The sequence below is a fragment of the Mesoplodon bidens genome, assembly GCF_964165515.1.
Source record: "Mesoplodon bidens genome assembly, chromosome: 6".
Classification (NCBI taxonomy): domain Eukaryota; kingdom Metazoa; phylum Chordata; class Mammalia; order Artiodactyla; family Ziphiidae; genus Mesoplodon; species Mesoplodon bidens.
In genome coordinates this window covers 42,628,889-42,650,809 of record NC_138162.1, presented here as the reverse complement: position 1 = coordinate 42,650,809, position 21,921 = coordinate 42,628,889, and the positions used below count along the sequence as shown (strand labels likewise).

The 21,921-nt window shown below is 42.7% G+C and overlaps 1 protein-coding gene and 1 long non-coding RNA gene across 4 annotated transcripts in view; one reads left to right on the top strand and one right to left on the bottom strand.

The window, feature by feature from the left end:
• The window catches only part of AGTPBP1 (ATP/GTP binding carboxypeptidase 1), a 173,639-nt gene extending 171,600 nt beyond the window's left edge, over positions 1-2,039 (bottom strand). For all 3 annotated transcript variants that reach the window (XM_081236170.1, XM_081236171.1, XM_081236172.1), the window contains exon 1: positions 1,875-2,039. The gene's annotated coding sequence lies outside the window, so the exon portion shown is untranslated. The remainder of the gene's footprint in view (positions 1-1,874) is intronic.
• On the top strand, positions 977-21,229 carry LOC308618398. Its single transcript, XR_014016005.1, has 4 exons — positions 977-1,702; positions 11,546-11,679; positions 12,041-12,208; positions 18,243-21,229. It is a non-coding gene; the product is annotated as an uncharacterized lncRNA (long non-coding RNA).
• The last annotated feature ends 692 nt before the right edge of the window (positions 21,230-21,921 follow it).

Sequence of the window (21,921 nt, the reverse complement as noted above, 5' to 3'; positions counted from 1 at the left end):
CGTGCTCTGCAACACGAGAAGCCACCGCAATGAGAAGCCCTCGCACCGCAACGAAGAGTAGCCCCCGCTCAACGCAACTAGAGAAAGCCCCCGCACAGCAACGAAGACCACAATGCAGCCAAAAATAAAATAAATAATTTTTTTTAAAAATGAACCTATAACTTCACTGTAGAAATTAATTCGAGCAAAGTGGCATGGGAAACAGAATAAATCATGTTACAACTCAGCCTTAAGGATGAGAAATAAGGAGGGGATAAGGTACTGCTAACTATCTCACAGTAATTACATAGGAAAATGCTTACAGATCTTTCAGGGTTTTGTTTGGTTTTAACATTTGGCACACGTTTTAAATAACACGCCTTAAATAAACTACTACTTTTTTGGCCTACTGAACTGAAAACATTCCACAATACAATTATAAAAATCAGTTTCTGGTTTTCTCAGGGGGAAAAAAAAGACAATTTATAAGACGAATTCAGAGGTTAACAAAGAAAGAGATAACCGGATTTACATAAAGATTCCAACACGGGGGCTCCCTGGTGGCGCAGTGGTTGAGAGCCTGCCTGCAGATGCAGGGGACACGGGTTCGTGCCCCGGTCCGGGCAGATCCCACATGCCGCGGAGCGGCTAGGCCCGGGAGCCATGGCCGCTCAGCCTGCGCGTCCGGAGCCTGTGCTCCGCAACGGGAGAGGCCACAACAGTGAGAGGCCAACGTACCGCAAAAAAAAAAAAAAAAAAAAAAAAAAAAAGATTCCAACACGAACATAAACGCTAAGTGAAAATGAGTGATCCAGAAGACTGTTAAAGTCCCTTCTACCTACAAACTGTCGTACATCATAAACACTGCTACAATTTTGAATACCTGAAAGAAAAAAAAAACACACTGAATTAATATTGCCAAAGAAAATTTCGAATGAGTCTTAACAACATATTAGGTCATCGGCAGTACTAGACCTGCAAGCACTTGAGGAAGCTATCTTAAAATGAGAAATGGGCTTTAAGTTATCAACATTCACAACGATGTGTAAAACTCTATTCTGTGATGAGTAAATGCCCAGGAAAGGAAACGAACCAATTCAAAACTGCACTGGTACTTTAAGAGACTTAAAGGCACAGGAGGGAAACAACCATTGAGCCCAGCAAGCCTTTGCGTTGGGTTGCAGGAGTCCCTGAACACTTGGAATGAAGAACCCGCAACTCAGGAAGGAAGGCTGGAGGGAAACTCTGCACTGTCATCTAGGGCGATCTGATTCAGGTTCAAATCAAACCCACAGGGCGCCAATTTGTAAGCAGAGAACACACGTCAGGCCAAGCTACCCACTGAGAGGGAGCAAGCCCAGCCATCGCCGACGTCACACCACAGCCCACCCTGAAGCCCGGCGCACCTAGGGGTTGGGAGCTGGGGCGGCTGGGGAGGCGGGGTGCGCGCCCGGCCCCTGCCCGCCGCCCCTAGGCCCCGCCCGGCGCTGTACTGCAGCCACCCGCGCGGTCACCACCGAGAGAAAGGGAGAGCAGGGCATGGGGCCGTCTCTGCCTGGAGACCGCGCCGGGCACCCTCCGCGGGGACTGGAGCGGGGACGACCGAGCCTCCATGGGTGGGGGCGGGGCGTTTTCCAGAAACCGGCCAAAGGCCCCACCCATCAGGGGTTCCCTTCAAGACCCGGTCCACCCCCCGAAAGACACGGGTTACACAACCTGACAGGTAAGGGGCGGAGGGATCGCAGGGCGCAGACCGGGGCGGGCCCGAGGTCGCTCCTCCCCGCCTCCCCAGCCCCCAGGACGCCGCGGCTGAGGAGATAGGAGCGGTGGCGGGCGGGCTAGCCGCAGCCGAGGGGCTGCCGGCCCGGACGCGCTGACGGCGACAGGGCGCTCACCGGCTCAGGATGGGGCGCTGGCAGGGACTGGGTAAAGCTGCAGCACCCGGATCGTCGTCGGCAGCGCAGGCGGCTGCTCTCCGGGGGCCCGGCGGATGCCTCGCCGCCCGCCGCCGGGTGTTTTCATACAAACCCTGGTGGCAGAAGAGGAGGCGGCGGCGGAACCTGCCCGCATCCCAGGCAACGTCAGCGCGGTGCCCCGCCCATCGCACTCCTCGGCCAGCCTGCTCGCGCGCGCCGCGGGGAGGGCGGGGCGCGCGCCGCGGGGAGGGCGGGGCGCGCGCCGCGGGGAGGGCGGGGCGCGCGCCGCGGGGAGGGCGGGGCGCGCGCCGCGGGGAGGGCGGGGCGCGCGCCGCGGGGAGGGCGGGGCGCGCGCCGCGGGGAGGGCGGGGCGCGCGCCGCGGGGAGGAGCGGGGTTCGGTGTGTTGGGGAGCGCGCGTGGAGAAGCGGGGAGCGCGCGCAGGGGAGGGCGGGGCGCACGCGCCGTTGTTTGGGGGCGGGGAAGGCCGGGCCGAGAGTCTGGAGTAGGGCTAGTGCGCGACGAAGGCTGTGGACCACTGCAGCTCTCGGCCTACCCAGCCAAATGGTTCTTCGGGCGGTTTCCCATGTCCCTCAGGTCACCTTCCTGTACGCTCCCAGTTAGAGGCAACGCCTTTTCCCAGAACTAAGCCGGAGCCCACGCCCACCCTCTTAGGAGGCTTTTAGCAGCCCCGGACCAGCACCATGCCACCCCGGTACCTCTGACCCACGTGGTACCGGGGTGGCATTGGACCCTGGGGACCGCGGTAAAACTTAGCCTTTTCCTCACCTCAAGGAGAGTCCATAATAAGAAGGTGAAGACAAGCAGCTATCACAGCTGGGCTCCCAGAACACAACGAAATTCCACTTTGTGGCCCTGCCTCAGTAAATCAGATACCTAGTGCTGCAGCGAACAAAATAGCATAATGATTTATTTTTTGCTTTTTTTGTAATGTGCGTACATATGTTCACAAAAATGGTAATGCTAAATGGGCCACTGAAGGCAGGACGGAATGTTTTATCTGAGCCAAAGTAATGTGTCAGAAAGGTAAAATACTGGTACACCCCCTTCTGTTTTGACTGCATGTAAACGCACTATAATATATTCTTAATACTGCCATTTACTTTTTTTCAATAGCATGGATCATGTTTGCTGCTGTTTATAGTAGCTGTTAAGGAATGTAAAATTATTACAACCAGTTAGGGAAATAAATTGAGAGCTGTGAGGTTTTAGTTTTGTTTTCTTATCATCAAGTTTAAAAGAAATTAAGCAGATGTGAAGGTCATTCAAAAGGTAACCCGAGGTGCAGCACGTGTGCTTTCTGCAGTTTGCCCTTGGCAGATGTCTTTACTCCGATAAACAAGAGACTGCCATTTTATAACTGCCACAGTTTCCTTGACTGTGAGCACCAAAAGGCAGGGTACAATATTTTAAATAATTTTAAAACAACTACCACCCCAAACCACCCAGGCTGAAAAGCATTATCTGAGAAATTATCTAAATATTTAACACTTTACAGAAATTAAATGTAGGTAATATACATGAAACTTTATTCAAAGAGCATCTTCCTAAATGAATTAACCTGCAATGTAGAAATATAGATAAAAATGTGAATGTGTGTTTTTGCACAATTTGCATTCAACTTTAACAAAGCATTGTTAGTGTAGTTCAATAAGCATTGTTAGTGTGGTTCAATGGCCAAGACACAGACCCAGTAGATTAACCTACACAACTAAGTAAAATGCAGAACCAATCCCTGTTGTTCCCTCAGCTTTGTCAGCACACCCTATTATGATACATAAAACTTGTTGTAAATAATTGTATGCTGTAGACCAGAGTCTGACCATACAATGATATTCATTTAACTGGGATTCTTCAAATCAGTCTAGCCCATACCTTGTAAGTATTCAATAAATGTTTGATTATTTTAACTTTGGACTAGACTGGGAGAGAAAGGTGAGTGTTGCAGCCCAACTATCTCTTTCTCCTCTTTTGGTGATTTCCTTACCTCCATACCTTTATTAGAGAAATATACAAAATGCCGCAAACTTTATCACGAAACTTTATAGCCGTAAGGTTTAGAATAATAGTGGCCCTCTCAGGGCTTCCCTAGTGACGCAATAGTTGAGAGTCCGCCTGCCGATGCAGGGGACACGGGTTCGTGCCCCGGTCCGGGAAGATCCCACATGCCGCGGAGCGGCTGGACCCGTGAGCCATGGCTGCTGAGCCTGGGTGTCCGGAGCCTGTGCTCTGCAACGGGAGAGACCACAACAGTGAGAGGCCCACGTACCACAAAAAAAAAGTGGTCCTCTCAAAGTCTACAGTCATTTCCATCTGGAAACATAAATGTTAGACATGGTTTCTGATACATATCCAATCTGGAGTTGTAACAATTATCAGTTTATTGAGCACCTCCTATGTGCCAGACACAATCCTCCTGAAATCTTCTGAGGAGTTAAACAAATGATAATACTCAACAAAATATCTAACAGTTGTTATGTGTCAAACTAAAAGGTTTCCCATAAAAAAACAGAGCAAAAGTGCAGCAAGAACAACCTGAGCTGAACCTAAACAAACATGACAAGGCTGGGAAGCAACCCCCAGCATTTCACACAATGGTGTGGTTCTGGGGGCAAAACCCTTTTACAGTGGCAAATGGTTTCCAGTGGTCAGGTGGTAGATCAAATGATATATGATTCAGGGTCAGAAAAACTGAGTTTAACGATCCATTATCTGTAAACCACTATACTCTCACTTTCTTCATTTGTGAAATGAACTTAAATATTCTTGCCAAATCTAACATTTGAAAATTTGACATACCCTTTGATCCACTTAACGAAATTTATTCTAAGGAAATAACCAGGGAAGTGGCAGAGATTTAGCTAAAAGAATGATTATCCCAGAGTGGTATTATAAACCATCTTAAGTGTTCAAGAGAAGGCACCCGGATAAACATATTATTGTACATCCATGCAATAGATGACTAGGAAGCCATGAAAAAATGATGTGGTAGAGAAGGAGTTTTTAACCTGGGGCCCAAAAGGTGTCATTCATTAACAGCTGTGGATTTACCTTGAGGCTAATGGAGTGAGCAGTGAAGAGAGCTCTCATAGCTCCCCACTTGTGCAGGCACCTGTGAGTGCTGAATTGCTGAGAGTTAAAGAATTTTCTAGGCATGAAGGGGAAGCCAAGTTGCAATCAAGAAGGATTTCTACTTAGCATTTCTGGTAAATTCCTGAACAGATCTCATTTAAAAAGCACCTGAGGGCTTCCCTGGTGGCACAGTGGTTGAGAATCCGCCTGCCGATGCAGGGGACACGGGTTCGTGCCCCGGTCCGGGAAGATCCCACATGCTGCGGAGCGGCTGGGTCCGTGAGCCATGGCCACTGAACCTGCGCATCCGGAGCCTGTGCTCCGCAATGGGAGAGGCCACAACAGTGAGAGGCCCGCGTACCGCAAAAAAAAATTAAAAATAAAAAAAAATAATAATAAAAAGCACCTGAATCTCCAAGTCTCCAGCAAGATATTGTAATTTCTCATTCTAAATAAATACATTTATATATAATTTTGTGTTTTTCCTTTTAGAGGGCTCCCCACAGTGTGAGAAGGAGGGAATTTCCCATCATTTTCATATCAGTTTCTCAATCCTACAATCTAGACAAGTGTTTTGTTTTGTTTTGTTCTTAATAACCAAAATAATAAATTTTTAACAGAAATCACAAACACTAAAAGTACTCTTTATTTCTATGTAATAAAACTGTTTAGCACTTCCAAACAACTAATAATTAACTGATTTGAAAACATTAAAGAAATAGTTTCATACCAGCTAATCATTAATTAGATTGAAATTTAGAAATGGGGAGTCAAAATTAAATTCATTTTCTCATACTTAAGAAATTCTTCAGTGTCTGATATATTGTTAAATGAGAAAAGCAAGTAGTTGAACTGTATGGATTGTATGAAGAAATTTGTATTTTTTTAAAATCAATACTACAGAAATTATTATGCATTTATAGTTTCATAAATAGGGTTCTAGAAGAGAAAATACCATTCTACTTACTAGAATTACTTGGGGCCAGGTTGGGATAGGCACTGCCATTTTATATATTTTGCATTATTTAAATGTTTTAAAAGTAAGCATGCAACCTAAGAAAAAATAAAGTTGAAAACAAAAAAATAAAAATAAAATAGCCTCTCCAAAATCATATAAACTTCAAATCCCATAAATCCTAGATCCTCCTCTATTTATTAACTGATAAATTTTTATTGTGTAATTGCATAGCTGCTTCTTTTGGGGCTTAGGGAGTATGACTTTCATTAGATTCTTAAAGAGGTCCAATTACAAAAGGATTAAGATCATGGTTTAAGAGGAACACACTTAATGACACATAAACATATTCATGATACTTTGTTTTGTAAGTTAGCAGATTACATGCAACATGATTCCATTTTTATAAAAACATATGTCTTTATATGTATAAAAACAAGACTGGAACATTAAAGTTTTTTGTTGTTGTTGTTAGGATTCTGTTTTTATTTCATATATTTGTGCTTAATTTTTCCATTATGAAAGTGAGGTCAGATCTCATTGGTCTCTTTATTTAAAAAAAGGGGGGGGGAGGAATTTTATGTTGGCCAACTTATATCAACATTGGTCTGAGTGAAAGAAGATGAGTTTTTGGTAAGGTTCAGTGACAACTCTTGGACAGCTCAGCACTAACATGTAACAGTGCACAAAATATATACAAATTTATTAGTGTTTTCTCACTGCAAGCTATCACCGAATTGCCAAGGAGCAGACACTAGGGATGCATGATTTTTACTTTCTATATATAATGATGTTTTTTTTCTGCTTTATAACAAATTTAATCAGTTATACATATACATATATTCCCATATCCCCTCCCTTTTGCGTCTCCCTCCCACCCTCCCTATCCCACCCCTCCAGGCGGTCACAAAGCACCAAGCTGATCTCCCTGTGCTATGCGGCTGCTTCCCACTAGCTATCTACCTTACGTTTGGTAGTGTATATATGTCCATGCAGCTCTTTCGCTTTGTCACAGCTTACCCTTCCCCCTCCCCATATCCTCAAGTCCATTCTCTAGTAGGTCTGTGTCTTTATTCCTGTCTTACCCCTATGTTCTTCATGACATTTTTTTTTCTTAAATTCCATATATATGTGTCAGCATACAGTATTTGTCTTTCTCTTTCTGACTTACTTCACTCTGTATGACAGACTCTAGGTCCATCCACCTCATTACAAATAGCTCAATTTTGTTGCTTTTTATGGCTGAGTAATATTCCATTGTATATATGTGCCACATCTTCTTTATCCATTCATCCGATGATGAACACTTAGGTTGTTTCCATCTCCGGGCTATTGTAAATAGGGCTGCTATGAACATTTTGGTACATGACTCTTTTTGAATTATGGTTTTCTCAGGGTATATGCCCAGTAGTGGGATTGCTGGGTCATATGGTAGTGGAACATTAAAGTTTTAACAACAGTTATCACTTGATAATGGAATTATAGATCATTTAAAATTTGTTCTTTTTATTTCTCAATGGTTGTTAAACTTTCTGCAATAAAAATATGATATTTTAACAAAAAGGTTACATTATTTAAGTTATCATAACTAATTTTGAAAGTTTTTGAGCAGATTAGAAGTTATAGTATATGTAGGCTTCCCTGGTGGTGCAGTGGTTAAGAATCTGCCTGCCAATGCAGGGGACATGGGTTTGAGCCCTAATTGGGTAAGATCCCACATGCAGCGGAGCAACTAAGCCCATGCACCACAACTACTGAGCCCACGCGCCTAGAACTCGTGCTGTGCAACAAGAGAAGCCACCGCAATGAGAAGTTTGCGCACTGCAACAAAGAGTAAGCCCTGCTCGCTGCAACTAGAGAAAGCCTGCGTGCAGCAATGAAGACCCAATGCAGCCAAAAATAAATAAATTTTTTTAAAAAGTATAGTATATGTAAAAGCAGGTTGTAAATCATAAGGTCCCTACAAAGGTTAATTATTGTTTTCCTGGCTTTAAAGTAGCCATGGAACATGGGCACCAATAGACTGCATTAGCCTGAAACCAAAGGCAACCATTGGGAAGTCTCATTTATACATTACTCTCTTCTGTCACAATCGACTTTGTGGACAACACCTTTTAAAACAAGAGTTAATGCAAATATGAAAGATCTGGATTTTTTTTTAACTACAAAGAGAAGTCATGCAGAATTATCTTCAGCTTAAAAGTAAGAAATAATTTTTTATGAATTATTGAAGAAACATTATTTCCTATTTTTAGATATGTGAAATTTGGGCATACCTTTATACTCTTAGGGCTAGACTGGACTTTGATTCCTCTCATCAAAATGAGATGGAAATTTCAGGACAATAACCAATCAAATTATTTGTTCTCTATCTGTATCAGTCTGCAGGTTCAAGATCCAGATCTTGCAGAGAGCACAGCAGTGACTCACAGAGATGATGGTGAAGTCTCTGTGATACTGTGCTGGCAGAACGTGCTGGAAATCTGTCCTTTGGAACTTACTAGAACTTCATCATCTAGGATGCTGGGGAAAGCTATTCATGGGGAGGCATCCCACCGAGACACTCCACTATGAAACTGCCTGAAGGGGTGCCAGCTGCTGGCTACTGGGTGCCATGCATTGGAGAAGTCACCGATTGGGACTTAATGTTGGTCTTCACTGTTTGCAGGTTAGGCACTCAGAAGTAGCGTCAGCTAAGTCAGCCTTAGTAAGCATAAGCCACGTTGCTGAGCCCATGCATAGCCTCTATCCCAGCCACTGCAGCCACTTTGCTCAGGGGTCCACTGAGCAAACACTGCAGTGGCTGGAGAAAGTGACTGACATCTCAGAGAGCATCATTTTGTCCATCTGGTAATTAACCTTCCCTGCAGTAGATGCCCTTAGGTGGGCTTTCATGTGGAACACAAATATTTTCATGGTTTGTGCCCATTCAGAGAGGTCCATCCACATAACCTCCTTTGCAAACTTCCTCGTCACCAATCTCTCAATCCCATTTCTTCCAAGTCCCTAACTCACCAGCCCAACAATTGGCCACTGCCCAAGAAGCAACGTGGATCCATACCTATTGATCAAAATTCTGCCCATTGGAAGGATTTTCCTTCACTGTTGTCCTTCGAGTCACCCCTGTGTGAGCTGTAATGCTGCAGCCGTCTACTTTTGTATGGTGCCAGCATATATACAGACCCATCAGTAAACCAAGTTTGATTTTTTTCTTCCTCAGACAGCTGGTCATATATACAGTGTCCCCCAAAATATCTAGGTATTATCTGTAGTGCTTTCAGTCTTAGTTCTAGGTGGGAATCTTTGATTTGCCAAAGGACTCTAGACCTGTGATTCCTCCCTGAGAAACTGAGACTTAATGAGCTTTAATTCTGGGACACTGGTAAAAATACTTTTACAACGTCCTTTTGCATTGTTTAAAATTCATAGTGACAGGCTTATGCCTTAACTATTTATAAAGGAATGCATGCCAAAAAAGTAAGAAAACAGGATTCATAAATAAGAGGGATTTTAACCAAAGGATTAGTGGATATTGCTCAAAGAGACATGAAAATATCTTACAGGGAAAGACTCAGTGGCTCTGGCCTGCATTGCTTATGGACAATGGTCATGATATGCTAGTATTTTGTTCCTATAAGAAATGAAAAATTTGCTAATTGGCTAGAGCCAGCCATTTCAGGCTCCATTTGGGGAGTTTCCCAAGAATCTCGCACAACACAGAACAGCATAGAAGGAATGCTTTATTTCCCTGGAAATTCTTTTCTCCTGATCCCTGTGGAAGGCAGAATCATGCCCCCTCCCCAAAGATACCCACATCCTAATCCCCAGAACCTATGAATATATTACTTTACATGGCAAAGAGACTTTTCAGAATTTATTAAATCAAGGACCTTAAGACAGGAAGATTATTCTGGACAATCTGGATTATTCTGAATTATCTGGGCCCAATCTAATCACATGAGACCTTAAAAGCAGAGAGTCTTTCCTGGCTGTGGTCAGAGGAAGATGTGACTATAGAGGACAGATCAGACAGGTGCAACATTGCTGGCTTTGAAGGTGGAGAGAGGAGGCCATAAGCCAAGAAATGCAGTGGGCTCCAGAAGCTGAAAAAGGAAAGGAAAGGGAATCTCCCCAGACTCTAGAAAGGAATGCACCCCTGTCAAAATTTTAATTTTAACCCAGTAAGAGCTGTATTGGACTTCTAATCTACAAAACTGTAATATAATTAATGTGTGTTATTCTAAGCCACTGTGATTATGGTAATTTGTTACAGCAGCAAGAGAAAACTAATACAACCTCCATGTTGATTATCCGTAAGTAATGAGAATACTCTGTCTACTTGACTTTTTTTTTTTTTTTTTTTTTTTTTTTTTGCGGTACATGGGCCTCTCCTGTTGCAGAGCACAGGCTCTGGACGTGCAGGCTCAGCGGCCATGGCTCACGGGCCCAGCTGCTCCGCAGCATGTGGGATCTTCCCAGACCGGGGCACGAACCCGTGTCCCCTGCATCGGCAGGCGGACTCTCAACCACTGAGCCACCAGGGAAGCCCTACTTGACTTCTTAAACAAACATAACCTACTCAATTCTAAATGTGATTATGCTGGGGTTTTTTCTTTTGAACTTTCCAGACAGAAAATGTAGATATGTTTCTTACTTCTGAATTGGAGGAAGTCTCATTATAATGCAATTATCATCTTACCAACCCCCAACCTTCACCCCCAAAGTCAGGATAGTTCATTCTCTAAATGAAAGTATTCTTACAGCAACCTGCATACACCGGGACTTAATTCATGTTTGCTGATGATTATGACAATAGTAATGACCATAGATGAGAAGCTTTCTCTAGCCATAAAGGAAAATAATGCATAAAAACAAAACAACAACGAAAGACTTTTTAAGAATATTTTAATAGAAGGAAAATGTTTGAGCTCTATTTCCATATATAAACCAAAAATCTTCTCTTTAAATTAGCTGTTACACTTTACAAATATGCTTGCATAGGCTCAGAGTGTCTCTGAAAAACAAACAAGGAACTGATAACAGTGGTTGCCTCTGGGGAGAGCTGGTAGACTGTGGCAGAGAGACTTACGTTTATTGAACACCGTATTATGCTTTTAGATTATACTGTATGCATGTAGTATCTAGTAAAATAACTACTTGATTTTTTTAAATTTGAAGCTTTTACATTACCTTTTATTTAGAATTTTATATAGAGAAAAGGCCTTTCGTGTACAGATCAACCTGTACCCAGGTATTACAGATACAGAAACTGTGATGAGAACCAGTCAAATGTCATTACATTGCAAACTCAAAGTTTAAAACCTCCTTTTAAAAAAAAAAAGTCATGTGGAAGAAAAAAAAAGTCATGTGTATGTGGATGAACATGTGTGTTTGTATAAATGGCTAGACGATACACCAGAAGTAATAGTGACTGTCTTTGGGTGGTGGATAAAGTGATTTCCATTTTCTTCTTTTTGCTTTTCTAATTTTCTAAAAATTTTACTGGACATCAGGTCACTTTTGTAATTAGAAGAAGAACCATTTTAATAGACAGAAACGTCCCATGACTTGAGCTCAGCTCACCTGACTGACTACATTTTCCAGTTTCCTTGTAGCAAAGAGAAAGTTTCCCAGTTGCTCCATGTAAGAAAGAGCTATCAGAGAGGAAAGTGTGCTGACCACCCTGATCGAAGTCTCAGAAGGGCAGTTCCTCACTGATGAGTCTAGTCTTCAACATGGTAAGTCAAGATATTTGAATTTTCAGTCGGTGCATCGCAAATTTATCAGTTAATAGGAAGCTGATTGAAGTTAACTAAACTCACACGTGGCCGAATTATACCCAGAAAAATAAACTGTTAACTTCAATAAGGGATGTGCTTTTCTGGCAAACAAAATCTCTGGCCTACTATTTTTGAAAGTTTTTTTTAGCGGTGGAGTGCTTTCTCCAAGCAACTGTTTTGTTTTGGGTTGTGTGTGTGTGTGTGTGTGTGTGTGTGTGTGTGTGAGACCAATATGTAAAACAGAGAAAATGAAGCTGCTCCTGTTGAAGACAGATGAAAGGGCTGCTCAGCCTAGTGTGATCTTCTCCTCTTTCCCCAGATGTCCTCCAGAACAGTTCCTTAGAAGCCCCAGGACTTGAAGGAATACCATCTGACACCAATTCATCTACTGGTACCAAATAAATAAGTAGAAGGTTGCTTAGTTGAGCATAGACCTGAAGGAAGGAGACTTGGAGGAATACTCCATCCAGGTTCTGGGAAATGTCTGGTGAGTTTTCCCAGTTCCACACAACACATGCCTCTCTGACAGATGGGAATGTACATTTTCCTGACAGATAGGCTCTCTTTGCTTCTAGCAGTGCTGGACAGTGGTAGACTGTTAAACCAACTCTCTGAAAACTAAACAAAACTAGCAAACAAAAATCCATGGTCTATAGCAACTGCCAATTTCTGTGGTATAAACATTCCCACTGTGGCTGATTTCAAGCAACCAACAGAATTTACCTGAATATTTAACAATCAGTTCTGTAAAACCCGTACTGCCAGCTCCAGTGGAACACTGCTATATGTGTGCTCTATGCAAAACACAGTTTAGTAGGCTATAGCTTTCTCTGCTAATATTCCTTGTCTTGATGATATATGTAGGTCAGCTATATAAAATTTAGAGGTTTCCTGAATCTCTAATAGTCACACATCTACAAACCATCTCTGGATTGTTTCTGCCAAAGGTAAATCTACTTGTCATGTGTTCATTCTTTCTGGTTTTATTCAGAGGGCAACCAAATTCTGAAAGTTTCACTATTTACTGACAGCAGTGATTCTGACAAACTGTAGCCACCTCTTTGGCCTGGTGATGATTTCATACCTTACAGGCCTTTTCCTCCCTTATGAATCATGCTTCTGTTTATTCCTGGAAGTGAAATGGACAATTTTTAATAAATGCTGTGTTCATACAGCCACAGAAGAATTGGACCTGAATAAATAATTGAGTTAGTCTCTCTTACTATTTATTATCCATATGTTCTGGTTTCTTACTGAGGGCCTGCATGACCAGTTCTGTTTTCCAGGATAAGGTTGCTCCTGATTTAGTTTTTTGCAGATTACCATCTTGCACAGAACCATAAACACTGTAAAATATTTCTATTCACCTCCTAGGCAATGTTAGCTAGTGTCGACTGAAAAAAAAAGAAGCACAACCTAAAAGTTGAGAGTTATGTTTTATTTGACAGACATTCGACTTAAACCTGGGAGACAGGACTCTCAGATCTCTCTGATGGACTGCTCTGAAGAGGCAAGGGGGGATGGCAGGATGTATAGGAGCTTTTGCAACAAAGACCAGGTAGTGGGAACATCAAAAGATTACTGTTAATTAAAGAAAACCAGATATCTCAAGTTAAGGAATTTAGTGCTTTTCTATGTATAGGAAGATGCAAGGGTCTGGGCTCATTGAAATCATTCCTTTGATATGCACCTCAGCTATCTGGGGCCAGTATTCTGCTTTTCTCCATCCTGAATCACCTCAGGATGCACAGTTGGGGGTGACTGCAGTGGCTCAGGGCTTGGCAGTGGGCAGCCTGTTTGTCTCCACCCTGAGTTCCCTCAGGGCTCACAGTCAGGGGGGCTGTAATGTGACGGCTTGATGGCTGCAACATCCTTTGTTTGCTGATATGGCAGGGAACATTTCTCATTCACACTAACCTGAGTGGCTGATGTGAAATAAAGAAAACTTAAATGACTACCCCAAATATCTCTGACTACAGGTTCATCAAGTTCCCTGAAATTCTCAGCCTGGGAGTCACTCCTTTGAGGCAAATTCTAATTCTCCAGAGGAACTTAGAGCTGTGAAATATTTAATTTATGAGGGAGATGCCTTAGCAGTTAGAAATATAATTTTTAGATATTTATGAGTTTAATGAAAAGAAAATAGGCCACAAAAGACAGATTACCATGAAGGAATGGGAGAAAGGTTCAGAGCTTGGAAGAATGCTATGTGTGGGCTCTGGGCAGAGCAAAACACAGTGAGCTTTGAAAGTGAGTAGAAGTCCACAGTAATGGGAGGTGAATTACTCGAAGACAGACTATAATCCTGTGACTTTTCTTGTCCTGTCTTGCTGGCTTTGATTCTAGCACATACATGATTCTGGAAAACAAAATGCAGCATTCCCTTTTCTAACTGAAGTACCTTCAGTTCCCTTGGCATTGCATCTGAAATTGAAAAGTGGATGAGAACACTATGAAGATGTGCCAGACGGTACAGAGCTCTTCCCTCTATGAATTAGCAGCAATCATGAGTATTAGTTAACAGAGTGTGCCTGGAAGGCCCCCAGAGTGTAATGGGATCGGCTATCACTAATGATTACAGGAAGATGAAAGCAGACAGTAGCTAAAGGAGGAATTTGAGCTGAGGCAGGCAGCCTGAAGCAACTGGAAAGCCAAGTCATTACATGTGCAAAATCAATCCTTCTGTTCAGTTTTTGGGAGACTCCCCTATTGCCAAGAAGGGTTTAATTCAATTAGCAAAGAGCTGTGGGGAAAAGGCTTGTGAAACCTTGAGGCTGGCTGGATATCTTTAGCTCTAAAGCAAAGTTATTTTGGGAGGATCATCATAATTCGCTTGCTTCAGCACGAAACGCATCCAGGATATGCTCCCTGAAACGCAAAGGAATGCTCTGTCTCACATCCTGTGTTTCTGCATGTAACTTTCCTTGCACTTTACTACTGCTCCCTACACCCATCTCTCCCCGGCTTCCCACCGTAAGCTCTCTTCTCCCTATATTGGATAAGAGCATTGTGAAAGGACCTTAAGTTGCGGAAGAGGAGCCATCTCTAAATGGAGCTATGAGGAGAAACTCCAATTCAGTGTGTGCCCTTGGGTAAGCCATGCCACCTCTCTGGGCCTTGGTTACCTCTTTTCTAAAACTGAAGTTCTGGAAAGCAAATGAACTGCAGGGCTGGACTAAACAATCTCTAAGGTATTATTCCAAACAAGTGTGCCAGCTAACATAAATGTGGCCGGAACAGCTTACGGGCAAGCTGACAGTCATCTGCTTGCCCCTGTCTAGCCACACTAGCATGCAGAGGTATTGAACCCCTTGGCCTTTAGGGCAGCTGGAGCCCCTGAGTCTGCCACTTACAGATGCAAACCTCCCGATCCCTTTTGATATGCAGTATATATACAGATTTCTATGGAAAACACTAGAAAACATTAAGATCCCTTTCAGAGCTAGCATTCTGCAAATCTGTAAATGTGGCATTTGCATTTCCCAGAGGGAGAGCTTCCAAAACCCTCAGGAAATATGCCTGGGAGGCCATGAAAAAGATCAGATGAGGATTTTCTTTGGAGAGTCTCAAAAAGACAGGAAAGATGCTCACGGCAAAGGTGGAGAATTTGCCCGTAGTTATAAGAAGAGTTGGCCTTTGGAGACAAATTAATATTTTTGCACCTGAATAATAATAACAATAATAATTAAAAGGCGGTCCTTCATACAGATCTGGTATAAGGTATATACACGGTAAAAGGTGAATGAATACATGACCTTTACTAAGAAGCCACAAGATACAGTACTAGGATTACACCTGTAATCCAATAGTTCCCTTGGTTAGTCTCAAGCTTGCCAGATACGTATATCTGTTGCCTCTACTAGACTTTGAGGGCCCCTTAAGCAAGGACAATTTGTCTTACAGCACTTAGCAAAGTACTTTGGATACGGTATATACTCAATGCAAATTTGCTGAATTTAATTTAATTTAGAGATACCAGCTTCAAGAAATTCCTGCTTTCAAAATATTTGCAGTGCATGGGGGGAACAAAGCTAATCAACTTTAATAATTATACACATTACAAAATTAATTATGCTTATTAATATGGAAATAATTCTAAGAATCCTTCTTAATATAAAACAGTAGAAACAATTCAGTTTTACCTTCATTAAATGCACTTTCATTTTTACCTTTCATTGCTCTCCCCTGTGGCCTAAAATTGACCTGTTTTTCCTATTTGATGGGGGAGTTCTACTCTCCTTTTCAAAACCACAGTTTTCCACTTGCTCTCTGCATGGGTAGCTCTGTCCAGCCTTTGGGTCTCAGCTGGGTTTCACTTTGATATCTCCTGGGCAGAGACTGAGATTAGGACTTAGGAAGGGATTCCTTAGAGAGAGAGTGGAGAAGAACGAGACAAGGAAGGAGGAAAATCCAATAAAGGACCCACTTATTGTCTGGGTATGGTTATGGACTACTGGGGCTCCCTCCCCCTAGGAGCCCTCTGCTGCATCACGTAGAATGTGCGTCAGAATTGTTCTCTAAAATGGTTGGAGTCTGGGGCCTTTATCCACCAACTTCTCTCCTTTTTTGGTTAACGGTTGCCCCTGGTGAATACTTCCAGTTTACCCTGTACCTGGCAGAGCAAGCTCCCAAAGAAATTCTGCCAAGAAAGCCCTGAGGCAGAATTAGTAGTGGGATGCTGTCTACGCACAGGAGAACTGACCCCTACAGGTGCAGTGCAAATCGAACGCAGGTTAACACCCATGAGGCTTTGCTGAAATAGGCAGCCACTAAAGCATTTTGCCTAACAATATATATATATATTTTTTTGCAGTACGCAGGCCTCTCACTGTTGTGGCCTCTCCCGTTGCGGAGCACAGGCTCCGGACGCTCAGGCTCAGCGGCCATGGCTCACGGGCCTAAGCTGCTCCGCGGCATGTGGGATCCTCCCGGACCGGGGCACGAACCCGTGTCCCCTGCATCAGCAGGCGTACTCTCAACCTCTGCGCCACCAGGGAAGCCCTGCCTAACAATATTGATCAGCTTTAGTTTAATTATCAGGATATATCATTGTTCATCTTTGTTCATGAGCATCTAATGTTTGGGGGGCTTCTTTCTTCTGGAAACAGTACTGCAGTTTTCCTCGAGGAAAGCCACTTCTCTATTGACAGCTATTAGGCTTCAAAAGTAGAGTCCACTCCTCGTTCTAATAATGGCCAGGAAGCAGTGTGCTCCACAGTCCATGGATGTGTCTCTTGCTTCAATAGTGTTTGTACAGAACAGACCCAGAGACGCCCCTTCCTCCAGCCCCCATCCACCCTCCAACCTATTTATCACTTGCAACCTTTGGACCAACCACTCAGCTCTCCTTGGTCTCGGGCACCAGCCAACATCATTTTCTGAGCTTAGCTCCTTAATGCCAATCAACCATGAGCTCCCAGATTTGTCAAAATTATTCCACGGAGATAGAGGCTGTCATCAACCGCCCGGCCTACATGCATCTGCGGGCCTCCTACACCTACTGTTACCCGAAAAACTGGGTTTGCCTCTTGGTGGGTGTCTAGTTAAAAGATACAACTGTGGAAGAACATCACCTGCCATATCAGTAAACAAAGGATGTTGCAGCCATCAATCCCTCAGCCACTGCAGCTGCCCCGATTGTGCATCTGATTCAGTATGGAGGCCCTAGACAGTTAAGGAATGATTTCAAAGAGCCCAGACTCTTGCATCTTCCCATACATGAAAAAGTACTAAAGTAACTTAAGATGTCTGGTTTTTCTTTAATTAACAGTACTCTTTTGATGTTCCAACTACCTGGGTTTGGTTACAAAAACTCTTGTATCCTGGTTCCTCCCTTACCTCTTTGGAGCAGTCCCACAGAGCTATCTGGGAGGCTGTCTTCTGGTCTTAAGTCCTCAGAAAGTCTGCTGAAATTCTCAACTTTTAGATTGTGCCATTTTTTTCAGTTGACACAACCAAACCAAAGATCAAGAAAAGGAAGAATTTATTACTTGCAGCAAGTAAGGAGAACACTGGGGATCTTTCCCAAAGCAGTGTCTCCCTAAACAGTAAAATTGAGGAAGCTAAGGGTACATGCATTTTCATGAAGGGACTTGGGTGGTCAAAAGACTCCAAGCTTTAGTTGACAGAAGTCACAGGGGTCCAGAAAAGGTTAACATCCTCCTCCCTTAGGTTCCAGTTGATCTGGTGGTTGAGAGCTTCAGGTTAATCTTTACCATTGAAAGAGAACTGGGAGTTTTTACAACTGATATATTATCTTTGCTATTGTTACTTCTCTTACTTGACAATAGTCATTTGTTTCTGCATTCTTTTGCTCTCTTAAGATCATTAATTACTGAAATCTGTTCAAAGGACTAGCATTGTGGCCAGGCTAAGATCACAAAATGGCTTGGGCCAGAAATGGCTTATTTATGTCAAGAAAGCCGTGATTGGTTCTTTCTCTGGGGACCCCCTACCCTATCTGCTTATACTAACTTTCTCTGGGCTTCTATTTTGACCTTGGCTATGATGTGTCTCTGCAGGGCATGGGACACTTTTCCCACAAATTGGTGGAGGAGAATCCCAAGGGTGCTGAGTGTCTCTTGAAGATGCAACACCAGCAGTGACCTCACCCTCTTTCAGGACCTGCAGAAGCCGTCCCAAGATGAGTGGGGTAAAACCCAGGTGGCTACAGAAGCCACCGCGCTCATGGAGAAAAACCTGACCCAGGCCCTTTTGGATCTGCATGCGTTGGGTTCTGCCTGAGTAGACCCCCATCTCTGTGACTTCCTGCAGAGCCACTTCCTACAGGAGCAGGTGAAACTAATCAAGAAGATGGCAACAACCTGACTAACATCCACAGGCTGGGGGCCCCGAGTCTGGGCTGGACGTGTATCTCTTCAAAATGCTCACCCTCAAGCACGACTAGGAACCTCTGGAGCCCAGCACCCTTTGAGGAGTCCCTCTGGTGTCAGGGCTTCTGCCTGAAACCTCTCTCTCTGCAGCCATTAGGCTGCTTTTGAACCACCCTGGAGCCCTAATCCAAGCCCTGGACCAAATGGAAATAATAAAGCTTTTTGCAGCAAATAATAATAATAAGAGTGGCTAGGAGGCTCCTGCTGAGCCCATCAGAGCATCACGTTCCCAATCAGCCAATGAGAAGCAATGAAATATATTCTAGGACTCTCAGTTGTAACACATTTGCTGCACCGAGGGGGGAACTAGTTTAAGGACTGAGCCCACACATGAAAAGCAGAACCAGGGGTGTAAGAGAAATAGGTTTTGGTGACATTGCTTGAGGTCCTAGATAAAACTTCATAGGTAGTGTCAACTGAAAAAATACACAATCTAAAATTTTAGAATTATGTTTTACTCCGTGGACAAAACTGAAGACTTAAGCCCAGGACACAGCATCTCATAGAGACTCTGAGAGAATTCTCCGAAGAGGTAAAGGAGGAGCCAGGATACACAGGAGTTTTTGCAACAAAGACCAGGTAGTCAGAACATCAAAAGTTTACTGTTGGGGGACTTCCCTGGTGGTGCAGTGGTTAAGACTTCGCCTGCCAATGCAGGGGGTTCAGGTTTGATCCCTGGTCAGGGAGCTAAGATCCCACATGCCTCACAGCCAAAAAACCAAAACATTAAAAAAAAAAAACAGAAGCAATATCAAATTCAATAAAGACTTTCAAAATGGTCCACATCTAAATAAATAAATAAATAAAAGGTTACTGTTAATTAAAGAAAACCAGACATCTCAAGTTATGGAATTTAGCGCTTTTCTGTGTATGGAAAGATGCAAGAGTCTGGGCTCACTGAAATCATTCCTTTGACATGCACCTCAGCGATCTGGGGCCAGTATCCTGTGCTTTCTTTTTCTTTTTTTCTTTTTTACTAATGGCCTACTTGAGTTGGTTGGGTTTTTTTTTTTAATTTTTATTTTATATTGGAGCGTAGTTGATTAACAACAGTGTGTTATTTCAGGTGTACAGGTAAGAGATTCAGTTATACACGTATCTATTCTTTTTCAAACTCCCTGTGGTTTCTCATCCTGAGTCTCCTCAGGGTGCACTATCGGGTGGGGTGGGGGGATGGCGGCAGCTGCTGACTGCTAGATGGCGGCCATCCTGTTCATATCCTGAGTTCCCTCAGGGCTCACCGTGGGGGCGGCTGTAATGTAATGGCTTGATGGCTGCAACATCCTTTGTTCACTGATACCGCAGGTGATATTTTTTTTCATTCGCGGTAGCGAGCCCAATTTCTGGATTTTTTTTTTTTAATGAGCCAATAAATTCCCCTTTTGCATGAGTCAGTTTGGGTTCAGCTTTTCTATCATTTGCAACTTAAAGGATCTTGTATTGTCTAACTCTCCCCGTAGACTGTATGTTCCATGCGGGCGGAGACCTTATCTGTCTCAGTCACCATTGTATAAGCTGATATTGGCACAGTGCCTGGCACATAGTAAGTGCTCAAAAATTATTTGTTGACTTAAATCATTTATTCAGCTCCAACTCTGAGTAGTGTAAATTACACTACTGAAGAAAATTCTAGTGTTGAAAATAGTATGTAACTAAGGTAAGATGCATTCATTCAGGTACTGGCAGGAAATTAGGTCCAGATATTTTAACTGAGGAGGCTTTAATGAAGGGATTATTTGAAGAGTCCCTTCATGAAAGGACCACACAAGAGAAATTGGGGGCATCTAGAGCTTGCAACAGTGGGAATCCATTACCATGCCTAGGGCTGAAGGGGACAAGGGGAGGAAATACTGTCATTAAAGCTTAGGGAGAGCAGAACTAGGGAGGAAGGGCTGTGGTACAAGAGCTAGAACTGTGGAGGAAAGTTGCCACTGTCAAAACCACAGTGCCCCAGGAGGGAAGAAATGGTGGAATTAATACCCTGACCTCTACTTCCTCCTTGCAACACAGGCAAAACCTAACCAGAAGTCAATCTATAAAGGAGCCTGGGTGACACGATCCCAAGTGGTAGCCTCCAGGAACATGGAGAAAGGCAAGAGAATGGATCTGTATGGTCGAACGGAGAACAACTAGGACAAATATAAGAGAAGATTCTCTTGAGAGAGTAAAGAAAATAGACCACAGAAAAGAGGAAGTCAAATATGACAGAAACCAAGTGTCAAATCAAGTGTCAGTGCTGCTGCACTTCCTTCTTATGTTTTTATCTCCTTGTAATAGGTATATATCCCTCTTCATTTTTCCCAGTTGATGCTTATTACTGCCCTCATCTTCCTAATGTTGTCTTTATGCATGAGTATTTTTTATTGAAGTGTAATTGACATACAATATCGTACTAGTTTCAAGTGTACATCATAGTGATTTGATATTTACATACATTTTGAAATGGTCAAATCGATGTCTAATTACCATCTGAGACCATACAAACTTAATACAGTGTTATTGAATATATTCCCTGTGCTGTACATTGCATCTCTGTGATTTAATTTTTTTATAACTCAAAGTTTGTACCGCTTAATCCTTTTCACCTGTTTTGGCTGCCCCCCAACACCCTCTCATCTGGCCACCACTGTTTTGTTCTCTATGAGTCTGGTTTTGTATTGTTTGTTTTGTTTTTTGGATTCCACGTATGGTTTTGTATTGTTTGTTTTGTTTTGTAGATTCCACGTATATGTGAAATCATATGGTTATTGTCTTTCTCTATCTGACTTATTTCACTTAGCATAATAAACTCTAGGTCCATCCATGTTCTTGCAAATGGCAAGGTTTCTTTTCTTATGGCTGAATAATATTCTATTGTTTATATACACCAATATCTTCTTTATCCTTTCATCAATCAACAATTAGGTTTCTATATCTTGGCTATTGTAAATAATACTGCAAAGATATATGCATAGGGTTGCATATATCTTTTCAAGTTAGTGTTTTCTTTTCTTTTTTCTTTTTTCACTATTCAACTCATTCTATGAGGCTGGTATAATTTTGGTACAAAACCAGAAAGGGAAAATAGGAGAAAGGCAAATAACAGGCCAGTTTCACACATGAGTACAGGGGCAGAGTATTCCTTAACAGAATATTAACAAAATAAATCAATCAATTTTAAAAAATAACAGTTTTACACTAAAAGCAAAAAAAAGTGAAAATAGAAAAATTAGATTACAATAAAATTTAAAACTTCTTCATCAAAGAAAACTGGGTTTTTTTTGAATTTTTGAATTTTATTTATTGTTTTATACAGCAGGCCCTTATT